Genomic DNA, 12659 nt, shown 5'->3' with positions numbered 1-12659 from the left:
CTTTCATCGTATAGTTAAAAAATCTTAAGCCATCATAAATCAGGATTGTCTGTGTACACTATAGCCTTTCTATACTTAGCAACACATGGAAATGATCTCAGAATTTCCTTCTGCCACCTCATAAATTTGTACTGATGACTTTAATCAAGGGTCTCCCTCTCTCTCTCTCTCTCTCTCTCTCTCTCTCTCACACACACACACACACACACACACAAGAAATGTATTATTTGAAGTAAACAAATCACTATTCAAATAGTTTAAAGGCAAACACTAAAAATATTTACAAATACAGCAAATAAAGTATTACATAATTATAAGGAACTTAAGCAAACTTTTAAAAAGATCACAATAAAGACAAATCCCAAAGAGAAAAGCACAGATAAATAAAAAATTATGAAAAAATCTATATATACTGGTAATTAAGTAAAATCAAATTCAAAAGATATCATTTTACATCTATCAATCTAGTAAATATACCAAAACAAATCTCAAAATGATGTTTGTCTAATACTTCCATACACTGCTAAAGTGAACAAATGTTCATCTGTCCCTTACCAAAAAAAAAAAAAAAAAAGTCTGTGAAAGAGCTAAGAGGCAAAGTATATCAATTAACTGGGTTATACTAATCCCATTAATACTACTCTCAAAGAAATATATATAAACATTTGAATTAATAGAATTTTAGACTAATACTGTTCTTTCAATATTACTGCCAGTAAAGAACAATTAGAAATAAACCCCAAAGAGGGAAAGGAACAAATTATGACCATTAATGTTGAAGGTTGGAGGTATGGCTCAAGTGGCAGAGTACTTATCAAACATTGCAAGAACGAGTTCAAACACCAGTACCGCCAAATAAATGAAACATTTTAACGTGATCCAAAAGCATGTGCTGTTTATATTGTCAAGGTAAATAACAAGACATAAAATTTGAAAGGAAGTTCATAACCTCAGATTTCATATTATCTAGGAGTTCTCTTTGTCTATCTTCTCCTTAGAACCAAACACAAACTGGAACTATAATCCTCCTTCCAGGCCACAATAACTATCATAAAGGACAAACCCTATAGGTACCAGATTAGTGATGTAGACACTATTTAGTAAAGATCCAAAGGAAGGAGACACAAAGCAACTGAAAAGAAACATAATGCTATTATTTTTTTCTAGCTTGTAGGATTGCTTGTAATGTCTTTGACCTTCATGCGTTTATTTTCCTTTTGATTACTATAGTTTCTTTACAATGTTTTAATTTTTGAAAATGCTTAATAACCACTAATAAATCTGTAATATACTCCTCATTTAAGCACCACTTTGAAGTCTTAGGAGGTATAGTATAACCTTAGGAGTTCTAGTTTGGAATAAAATGGCTATATTTTAATGTACAAATCAAAGTACAATATTTTTAATGTCCCAAAACATCAAATCATATATGAATTACACTATTCTCAAATAAAAATGGGTTTTAAAAAAGGGGGTAAAGCTGGGCACCAGGGCTCACACCTGTAATCCTAGTTATTCAGGAGGCTGAGATCTGAGGATAGCAGTTCAATGCCAGCCCAGACTGGAAAGTCCCACCAGAAACCGAAAGTGGTGCTGTGGCTCAAGTGGTAGAGTGCTAGCCTTGAGCTGAAGAGCTGAGGGAAAGTGCCCAGGCCCACAGTTCAAGTTCAAGCTCCATGACTGACCAAAAAAAAAGGAGCAGGGAGTAAAATCATTCTATGAATTCCAAATAAAATCTTGGAATGAGTTGTTTGGATTGATATGGCTTCAAGTATGTTTCAATAATATCACAATTAACTTTAAAAAATGAGGTGGGGTTCCTGTGACACACACCTTTAATCTTAGCTACTCAGGAGGCTGATATCGGAGGATTGGAGTTAGAAGGCAACACAGACAGAAGTGTCTATGGGACTCTTTTATCTCCAACTAACCAGCAAAAAGGCATAAGCAGAGCTGCAGTTCAAGTGGTAGAGAGCAAGCCTTGAGCAAAAAAGCTAAAGGACATCACCCAGGATCTGAGTATAAGCCTCAGTACTTGCACAAAAGAGGGATAGTAGGAGAAGGAGGGGAAGAAAGTGGAGGAAGAAAAAAATTGGAAGTTCAGGTTAGGAAGGTGGCTCAGTGGTATAGTGCTTGCCTTGCATGCATGAGGCCCTGGGTTCGATTCCTCAGCACCACATAAGCAAAAAGAAAAAAGCCGGAAGTGGCGCTGTGGCTCAAGTAGTAGAGCGCTAGCCTTGAGCTGAAGAGCTGATGGACAGCACTCAGGCCCAGAGTTCAGGCCCCATGACCGGACCCAAAAAAAAAAAAAAAGACCACCTATCCAGAACAAGTTATCTTGTTATGATGTTTTTATTTACTCATGAGAATATCACAGACAAAATGAAATGATGACATAAATTGATCTCTTTCATCCTGAACTCATCTAACTTTTTATTTTTTTTTGGGCTGGTCACTGGCACTGTCCCTCAGCTCTTCAGCTCAAGGCTAGCGCTCTACCACTTGAGCCATTTCTGGCTTTTTCTGCTTATGTGGTGCTGAGGAATTGAACCCAGGGCCTCAATGCATGCAAGGCAAGCACTGTACCACTGAGCCACCTTCCCAGCCCCCACTCATTTAACTTTAAAAGAAGCAATAGGTGTTTCTTGCCTTGACCACTGAAGATAATTTACAAACATTATGAACAAAATTCTAATATTTTCATTACACTGAAGGAATGCAATATGAGAACAACATATCTTATCTCTAGACAAGTCAATCTGAAGTCATTAAATAGGGAAAACTAGATGTAAAATACATTTACCAGGTGATTTGATAAGGAAAATTTTTTCACAGGCTGGTTCTAAGACTATACAACTTAAATAGGAGCATTTAGTCTCTAGGTAGTGACTCGTGCACTGACAAAAAAGAAAAAAATACAGTTCGGTGAACTCTACTAATAAAACCTTTACCTCATTATAATTGGATGACTATAAAAATGTTCTTAAAACAACAACAAAGCATTGCTATAAGAACAACAAAAATTTCCAGGCACTGTACAACATTAAACTGCCACATTTGTCAATACCAATTTCAACTCTGAAGTCAAATACTGAATGCCCAGGGGTAATTTATTTTACAATAACATTCATCACATTGAAAATACAGGAAGATCAGCACCAAGTTAAAAACCTATAGCCTGTTTTATTTATTGCTGAAGCTTTTCTTAAAAAAAAAAAAAGCATTGTGTCGTCTTCTACAATAGAGGAATATAGCTATAGCTTCAGTTGGAACTACTCGAAGTCAGAAGAAAATAACATTGACAAGTCAAGTTTACAATTTTATACAAAACAGTGAATATATAATGTAAACCATAAACAAAAACTGCAATATTTTTCAAAATGCAAGTTACTATGCATTAGTAGGTATAAGCCAGTATTTTTAAATAAAAAAGAACAGAATAAAAACAGTAACATAAATTACCTTATATTATACAGATTGCAAATATGTTGTATTTTAACATATATGAAACAATTTGTACAAAACTCTTAAGCATAAAGTCCACCCCTTCAACTATCTCAATGTGTCATATCAACAGTAGTCAACCTATAACCTTATTCAGGAATCCAACAAAAAATAATGCATACATTAAATCAGTCTCAGAATCTCTCTGTTCTATTTCATAAGTACTATCTGAATTAGCTCTCTCTTCTCTGTACCCACTGTCATAAATCATACTTTTTGCTGGATAGATACAATGACCTAAAAGCGATTCTCCAGCAAGAATAACTCTACCCACCCAGACACTACCCTGAGAATTATCTTAGAAGCAAGTATATTTGTTATTCTCCTGCTTTCATAGCCTAAAGGCTCTTTACAGAATATTAAATAAAACTCAAACTCCTTAAGTTTGGCAATCTTCTTTACCAGCTAGAAATTCATTTTGTAATTTTCCACATCTAACCTCCCACATTTGCTCCCCTAGAAACTCAGAATCTAGGCACACATACCTAATCACTGCCACCAAAGAACTTTCATAACTCCAAACTGTTTCCCTTCAAGACATACTTGAATTTAACTTGCTCAGTCTTTCCAGATTCTTTCATCAGACAAAAAATAAGTATTACTTTGTTCATCTTGAATATATTATTCAAATTTTCATCACAGCACTTGTTGTATTATCCCACATGTGTACGGTGTTCTTCTTTCTCACCAAACCCAGGAAAAGTACGACTTTTTAAGTATCCAATACAGCACAGAGCTGCACACTCAGGCAATAAATGTAGTCATTATTATTACTGTGTACCCAATAGATGTTCATTGAGTAAAATTAGAATTTTGGAAGCCTTACAATTAGAACTACAAAAATACCCTTCCCTTCAGAAGGATTAAAGCAAGGGCTTGTTTGGAGGTTGTCTGTTTATTTAAAAACTAAGATATTTTAAACTATCCCTTGAGCCAGTCTGCATTTAAGTATCTATTTAAAGACAAGTAAATATTTATCAAAGCAGCTTTTTTAAAAGTTATTTTAAATATTTTGAAGAGCTGATGGTCAAAATTCCTAATAAATAGGGGGAAACTAGGATCACTAGTGCGTGCCATGGTGAACAGCTAGGATGACCATCTTCAAAGGAAGCCTCAATATGGGGAAAGTATAATGGGAGTCAACATTATTCACACCCTTTAAAAGGTGAAAAAATAATTTTGATATGTATCATTGTTATGTGCCACTAAAAGAGAGGCAAATGACACCATTAATTACAAGATGATGCATCCAGCTAGCTACTCAGAAAGCTGAGATCTGGAGTACAGAGGTTAGAAGCCAAACCTGGGTAGCAAAGTCCTCAGGATTTCATCTCTAAATTAACTAGCAAACAAGGAAATCTCCCTCTGGGTTACTAATGTAAGATAATATAAACAAACAACTTTTTGTTTGCCTTTTTAGAAAACAGCAGAAGGCTGGGTCAGAAGCATAGCTCAAGTGGTAGAATGCCAGCTGAGCAAGCTATCCAGGTGAGATCTTAAGTTCAAATACTGGTTCCACAAACAGAAAAAAAAAAAAATCACCTGAAAACTGATAAACTCTGAGAAACAGTGTATACATAGAAAAGGAACATTTCATTTCCTAACAGTGAAACTGGTACTGGTAGTTGCACATGTTCACAAAGGAGTCTACTGGTTCTCCATATTTTCCAAATTTTGTTAACCATCTTTTTCATAGGAATGGTTGTTATGCATCATAACAAGTAGTAAATGGGTCACACAACAGGTAGCAAAGGCAAGGGCACTAAAAAGCTAAACTCCTCCAAGCCCAAAGAGTCCCCGACATCAAGGCAAACAAAGTAACAGGCTTTTTCTTCATTTTTTGGCCAGATTGGGGTAGTGCAGTGCCCTAGATCTGACACTTGAGCCACGCCTTCAGCCCTTTTTGCTTTGGTTATTTTTAGGATAGTGTCTCAAATTTATGCCTGGACTGGTCTGGACTGTTGATTCTCCTATTTATGCTTCCTGGGTAGCTAGTGTGACAAGGGCATGCATGCCTCAGTGCCCAGGTTTTTATTGGTTGAGAGGGAAACTCATAAACTCAAACTTTTTGCCCAGGAATGGCCTCAAGATATGACCTTCACAATTTCACCTCAGGAGTAGCAAGGATTACAGGCATGAGCCACTGCACCCAGTAAAATTTTAGGATGTTTTAGCCAAAGGTCAAATTCTAAGTCAGAGAAAAGAACCAAGAATAAAGTAATATCAAGCTTCAGATTGGCTATAAGGCCAGCAGCAAGAATTATTAAGTGTACTTGTTCACATAAACACTAGCAAATGAGAAAATGGCATTAAAACCTTGTACGATGTGCTTATTGGGCTTCTGACATTTAAAGATTAAATCAAAGTGTTAGGTAATCAGTAACAAGTATCTGTGGATTTCTAAATATAAAAGGAGGACTGGGAAAGACCAGAGGATCAAAAATTACAAAGATACAATGATTGAGTGGGACTGCAGGAGTAAGTTTTAGTAATGTAATATACTTTATGGTGACCACGGTCAATAGTGAATCACATATGACAAAAATTGCTAAAAGAATATCCTGTTAACATTACCACAAAAATAAATTAGTAAGGATGATTTAATTAGCTTGATTTAATTTTTCTACAATGTATAATACACCAGAACATCACAATAAATTTCAAAAATGAATATTATTACCATCCCCTGATTTTAAAAAAAGCATGTAATTTAAATAAGTAAAATAATTACAAAGGAGAAAACTGGAAGCTCCTTTTAATTAACTATGCCAACTAGCTTTTTAGATATGACTACAAGTCATGCACTGGTTCACACCTGGAATTCTAGCTACTTAGGAGTCTCAGATCAGAGGATCCATTTTCCAAGACAGCAGGGGCAGAAAAGTCATGGAGACTATCTCCAATGAATCAGCAAAAAGCTGAGCTGGAGGTGTGGCTCAATTCTTTGTTTCAGGAAGTAGTTAAAACAGCTTATAACAAAATAGTGAGACAAAGCACAAAGGGTGAACCAATGCAACAGCAATCCTCATGAGACACTATGTTGGAAATGAACTTTATAACTTGGGGGAAAGTATGGAGAGGGACGGAAAGTAAGAGAAAACAAGGGAAGGGTAACAATGTTCAACAAGAAATGTACTCATTGCCTTACTTAGGCAATTATAACCCCTCTAACATCACCCTTACAATAAAATTAAGTTAAATTTTTTAAAAAAGAAAACTGGTCAGCTGATCATAAAAAGTAATATTATCTCCAATAAGCCACCAGAAAACCAGAAGTGGCGCAGTGGCTCAAGTGGTAGAACACTAGCCTTGAGCTGAAGAGCTCAGGGGCAGCACCCTGGAAATGGAAACAAGTTTTTTTTTTTTTTTCCATTGTTACTGTTGTTTTTTGCCGTTTGTTCATTTATCTGTTTTTGAGGGCAAATGGAGGCACAGAAGTGGAGGGACAAAGGTGAACAAATGAAGCAGTGGTACTCTCTAGACACTATGTTGAAAATGAACTATACAACTTGTGAGTGGAATGGGTAGAAAAAACTAGGACAACATGAGGGAAGAGGTGACACTGTCCAAAAAGAAATGCACTCTTCAACTGAATTAATTAAAAATTTTTAAAAAGAAGATACTTTCATTGAAAGAGTAAGAATTCAAACCAATAAATACTCATCAAGAATTCTTGTATGTGTCTGTACCCATCCTGGGGCATTCACTCCAGGTCTGAGAGCTGTCCCTGAGCTCTTTTGTTCAAGGCCACTGATCTACATCCAGTTTTCTGGTAGTTAGTTGGAGATTGAGTCTCAGACTTTCTTGCTCCAGCTGGCTTTGACTTTGATCCTCAGATCTCAGCCTCCTGAGTAGCTAAGATTATGGGCATGAGCCACTGGTGCCCAGCAAACCAGTATTTCTTACATAGAGAAAGGAAATCAAAAAGCTTAGAGCAGTGATCAGTATAGATGAAAGTATCTCCTTCTATGAAAAATTTATATACTTGTTGATTTTGGTGTGTAAGACAGGCCAAAGACTCCTACCTCTGGTTGTATTCAATACTATATTCAAAGCATTTTGGCAGCTATTCAGAATTAGAATCATGTATTTAATTTTTCATGAGCTTTTGTCTCTGTTTAAAAACTAGGAAAAGATGAGGCTGGAAAGATGGCTCAGTGGTAGAGTGCTTGCATGCAAGGGGCAGGCCCTGGGTTCCATTCCTCAGCACTACATAAGCAGAAAAAGCCAGAAGTGGTGCTATGGCTTAAGAGATAGAGTGCTAGCCTTGAGCTGCAGAGCTGAAGGACAGCGCCCAGGCCCATGACCAACCACAACAAAAAACAAAAACAAAAAAAACCTAGGAAAAATGAAGTACTGTAAAAATTAATGAGACTGTTAAAACCCCTACAAATGTGATATTCTAAGGTTTGCTGTTGTCTTAAAACAATTATTTCATATTGCCTAATAAAGAAAATATTCATGATAACAATTTATGCCAAGACTAACTAGAATCTTCAGCACACAAAAGGAAAGAAACATCCTAATCAATATAAACTTTCCTAAATAACGTAATGGTTAGAGCTAATGGATACTATGAAGACTACTCCATGATCTCCAAGAACACAGTAGGCTGTCAGACATATTCAACTTCTCCCCTGTGGACTCCCTCTTTCCATCCTCTCCCAAGGTACTAGGGGTTTGATTTCACCCTTGCTAGGCAAGTGCTCTACATGAACCACCTCACCAGTCTATGTTTAAATAGCACAAGGTGAGCGCTCTACGGCTTGAGCCACAGCACCATTTCCAGTTTTCTAGTGGTTTATTGGAGGTAAGAGTTTCACGGACTTTCCTGCCTGGGCTGGCTTGAACGGCGATCCTCAGATCTCAGCCTCCTGATTAGCTAGGATTACAGGCGTGAGCCACCAGCGCCGGGCTCCATGTTTAAATATCTTAATACAAATTAAAACAAAAATTTAGTCCCACAGCACTTCAAAATAAGATCTTAAGAAAATTTGTCAGTTAAAGTTAAACTTTCTAGTCAAATTTTTTCACTACATAAGAAAGGGAATATTCAGTATTAGGGAGAAAATATCTCAGTACTTTGGATCTTCTCTATATTTCTCCTCATGTGACTCACTCCCCTCCGTGACTATTATATTCATTTTTTTCCTGTAGTTCTTACATTTCTATCTACCCCCATCCAGTTAGCTCCCCCCTGAAGTTCTCACTTACATAGCCAACTTCCTACCTGATCTTCTAAAAAGAGGTTCCTATGGCCAAAATAGTCCTCAATTCCACCCACACTTGTCCCTATCACCAACTTACCCCTCTCACAAAAAGGCAAGATGAATTTATTATTCCCCAAGCCAACACTAAGATGTTATCCTTGATTCCTCTTTCCCTCCACCTCCAAATCAGCAGCATATCTCATTAGCATAACTTCTCATATTTACTCCAACCCCATCCTCGTCTTTCAAATTCCAATCTAACCCATGGAATGTAAGACATCCTGTCTCACCTAATAACTTCAATGACATATTAACTGGCTTTCCTACTGCTTTTCCTGCTGCCACCCCCACAGAACCTCCAGGAGTGACCCGTAAACACTAGAGATGGAGAATGTCTGTTTCATACATCCTGTACACAGAACAATGTGGCCTCATGGTAAGCATTCCATGCACTAAATGAACAAAACAAGTCATCTTCCTTACCCTTTAATAGGTAGCTTCCTGTTACACAAAGACTCAAATCCACTCCTTGCAATGTCTTTTATTATTAGGCCTTCATCACCTCACATCCCTAGTCAACTCTAGTCCATACTCAATGGGCTTTCCTATTCCTAAAACTTCAAACTCATTTCTCCACTCCTCTTTTGTCCGACACCTTTCTCATTACTCAGATTTCCACACAAACTTAAACTACTCAGTTAGAACTGACCAAACTGCCTGAAGTATCTCTGCTCATCATTTCCCACTTCACTCTGTTTCCTTTTCCTCATTCTTAACACTAGCTGAACTGTCCTGCTCATTGACCAAGATCTATTAAGCTTCATTAGAGCAGGGACTTTATCTTTTTTCTTCACTGATACTCCCAGGAGGCTAGCACAATGCCTGGCATACAATTAATATTTATTATTAGCATAATTCACAAACATTCTCCAAGATGACGATCACTATGCTAGGTAATAGTAATGAATTTAAGTAAGGAAAAACAAATCAAATATTGGCATGAAATCTGTTGTTCTTTTTATGCTAATAATTCTTATCAAAATAACTTATACAATAAACTGCTCTTTAGGATACTGTTTTAATATTCTAAAACTTTTAGGAAATATTCATTTTCAATGCTCAATAAAAAGCATTATCTGGGAGATTTCAAGTTGAAATTATCAGACACAGACAGATACATACATATATGCATATATATACACACATATATTTCTTCCAGACAGGAAAATTCTGAGTCTCTAAAACCTTTGTTTGTAATATACATAAATATTCACATGAAAATAGGCATTGTCAACTTACCATTTATTTTCCAACCTCAGATTAGTCTATCAGTTTCAAGTCAAGAAATGATTGGGTTTTATTATTAATCAAGATCATTTTACAAGTCATCACTGAATTTGGGATTCGCCCCTCATACTCCCATTCCTATCATGAAAGAACATGTCCAGCTGTATTTAAGAATGATGTTTCATTGTTGCCAGAGTACTCTTTGGTCCACCTATTTCAGAACCACAGCAGAAAACATTACTTAGTTATTACCACTGTCATTATGACATCACCAAATACCTAACTGCCAGGTATCAACCAGGAAGAAGCAGAGTTAAAGCTCCCGGCAACAATGGACACCACCTAAGCTCAAGTGAGAGTTGCCTTACTTAACACTATTGTAGCACACTTTAAAAGTATAATATTCTGTCCCAAAATATTTTAAAGATTGAATATATTAACAGTTCTAAAATATGATTTATGAAAAGGAACATCTACAGTCTAACAAGTTATTAAGTATTCAAATATCACTATACACACTAGAGTTCAAATACTGTCTTGACAAAATTAAATCCCGAAGGAAAGGCCAAAGTTAGTTTTTTGTGTAGTATTCCTGTTTCTATGATTTCTTTAAAAAAGAAGTTTCGCTGGTGCAGGTGGCTCACACCTGTAATCTTAGCTAATCAGGATGCTAATATCTGAGGATTGTGGTTCAAAGGGAGCTGGGGCAGAAAAGACCCTGTGAGACTCTTATTTCCTATTAACCACCTGAAAATGGGAAGTGGAAAGCTGTGGCTCAAAGTGGTAGAGTGCTAGCTTTGAGCAAAAGAGCTCAGGGACAGTGCTTAGACCCTGAGTTGAAGCCCCATGACCAAGAAAAACAATTTTTACAAGATGTTTTTATTTTCTTTTTGCCATGTTTGTTCATTTATCTGTCTTTAGAAGGGTAAGGGGTACCACAGAAATTAACTGTTTGTATAAACAAGTTTCAAGACATCTAGAACTACACTTCATATTGAGATAAACTCATTTTCATATCAGAAATTATTTAACATTGTCATGACACTGGCCCGTAAGCCAAAGTATTTGCTGATAAATTCACTCATAAGACTGGTTCCCTTGTTTTCAGCTAAGCCCTAATATTGCTTAACATTTCTCAGATAATATATTGGGTAGTTTAAAAATATAACTTTTCTTCTAACTTTTAGAAAAAAACATCTCCATACTTTTCGGTGCTTAGTCAGCGATAAGAGTCTCATGGACTTTGCTGCTTGAGCAGGCTAGCCCCCAAGTGCAATTCTCAGGTCTCAGCCTCCTGAGTAGCAGGATTGCAGACTTGAGCCACAGGCACCCAGCTTAGTCGCTAACTTTTAAAATGTTATTTTAAATAATTTCGAATATCTTATGTTTGCTCAATAAGAGAACAAGCACAATTACACCACTAGTGCTGTAAAAAATAATACTTATTCAACCTATAGCTGAAAAAAATGTATTGGAAAGCATGTTATGATTTACCAATGGTTTATCCTGTCAATACTAAGATAAAAAGCCCTTTTTGAAAAAATAAACTATCTATAGTCTTTAAAATTGGGTTATATTTATAAAGTACCTTCTTCCACTACAAATAGGCCCTAACAAATGTCTAGAGAAGGAAGTGTAAGTCTTTCAAATACCTAATTTCTTACCTAATTTCTAACACTAAGATGTTTTCAAAGGAAACAATGGAAAAATTGATACTTCTGTAATATACCTCCCAACATGCTATTATTATCACAAATTTTAAGAGGCAACAAAGATCAGATTCGGTTACAAAGATATCACAGATGGCTCTGACACACACATAAGTGGAAACCACTCTCAAATCCCCTAAGGGATAATGGAGTACCTTCTCCATCATTGAAGTCACTTAGATGGCAGGACTGGGTAAGCATTTAAAACCTCCCAACTGCTAGCTCTTCAAAAGACAAACACCATTCATGTTAGAATAAGTACTCCCCTACTGTACTGTTTTACCAAACTCACAATAATCGCATTATTTCTAACAATGCAGCAGTGATTTCAACCGTTTCTTAAATGCATGCACTTCTTAAATAATTATTTCCACCGTCAAGAGAACTGCATTGTTTAAAAGTTCAATTGCAATGCTCATGGTATTTTGCAATCAAATGTTCTATCCATTTAAATTTAAACCAATTTTCTAACAAAACTCCTTCTCGCTTATGCTTTCCTTTTGTGACCTATGAAATGTAGTTAAGTTCACTTTGTGGAACAAGGTAACTTAACCGGAGTCCTAGAGACACCTAATTTTGGAGGAGAAATTTAGTCTGGGTACGTGGGGCTCTTCTCCACCCTGGATTAGCAGACGAGTATCATCATTTCAGAGGCGGTCAGAGCTCAAGATTAAGGTGGTCGCGACGAACTGTCACCGTTAGATAACGGTGACTAGCCACAAGCCAGCCAAGCCTAATTATTTTTTCCATCCTGTCTTAGGGGAAGGTTTATTCTGCAATTTCTTGGGCTGGCAGGCATGGAATGGCTACCCCGTACTTGCAGATACTAACAGCCCCCTTAACATCCTCAACCCGGCAAACCCCTAATTTTCCCTCAAAGGGGCCGGGCAAGGGCCCCGCGGGGCCGGCTGGAAGGTGGGCTGGCTCCCCGCCGCCGGCGCCGCCGCGT

This window comes from Dipodomys ordii, unplaced genomic scaffold, assembly GCF_000151885.1.
Source record: "Dipodomys ordii isolate 6190 unplaced genomic scaffold, Dord_2.0 Scaffold157, whole genome shotgun sequence".
Classification (NCBI taxonomy): Eukaryota; Metazoa; Chordata; class Mammalia; order Rodentia; family Heteromyidae; genus Dipodomys; species Dipodomys ordii.
The sequence above is the reverse complement of the archived record's forward strand: the minus strand, read 5'-3'. Positions refer to the sequence as shown.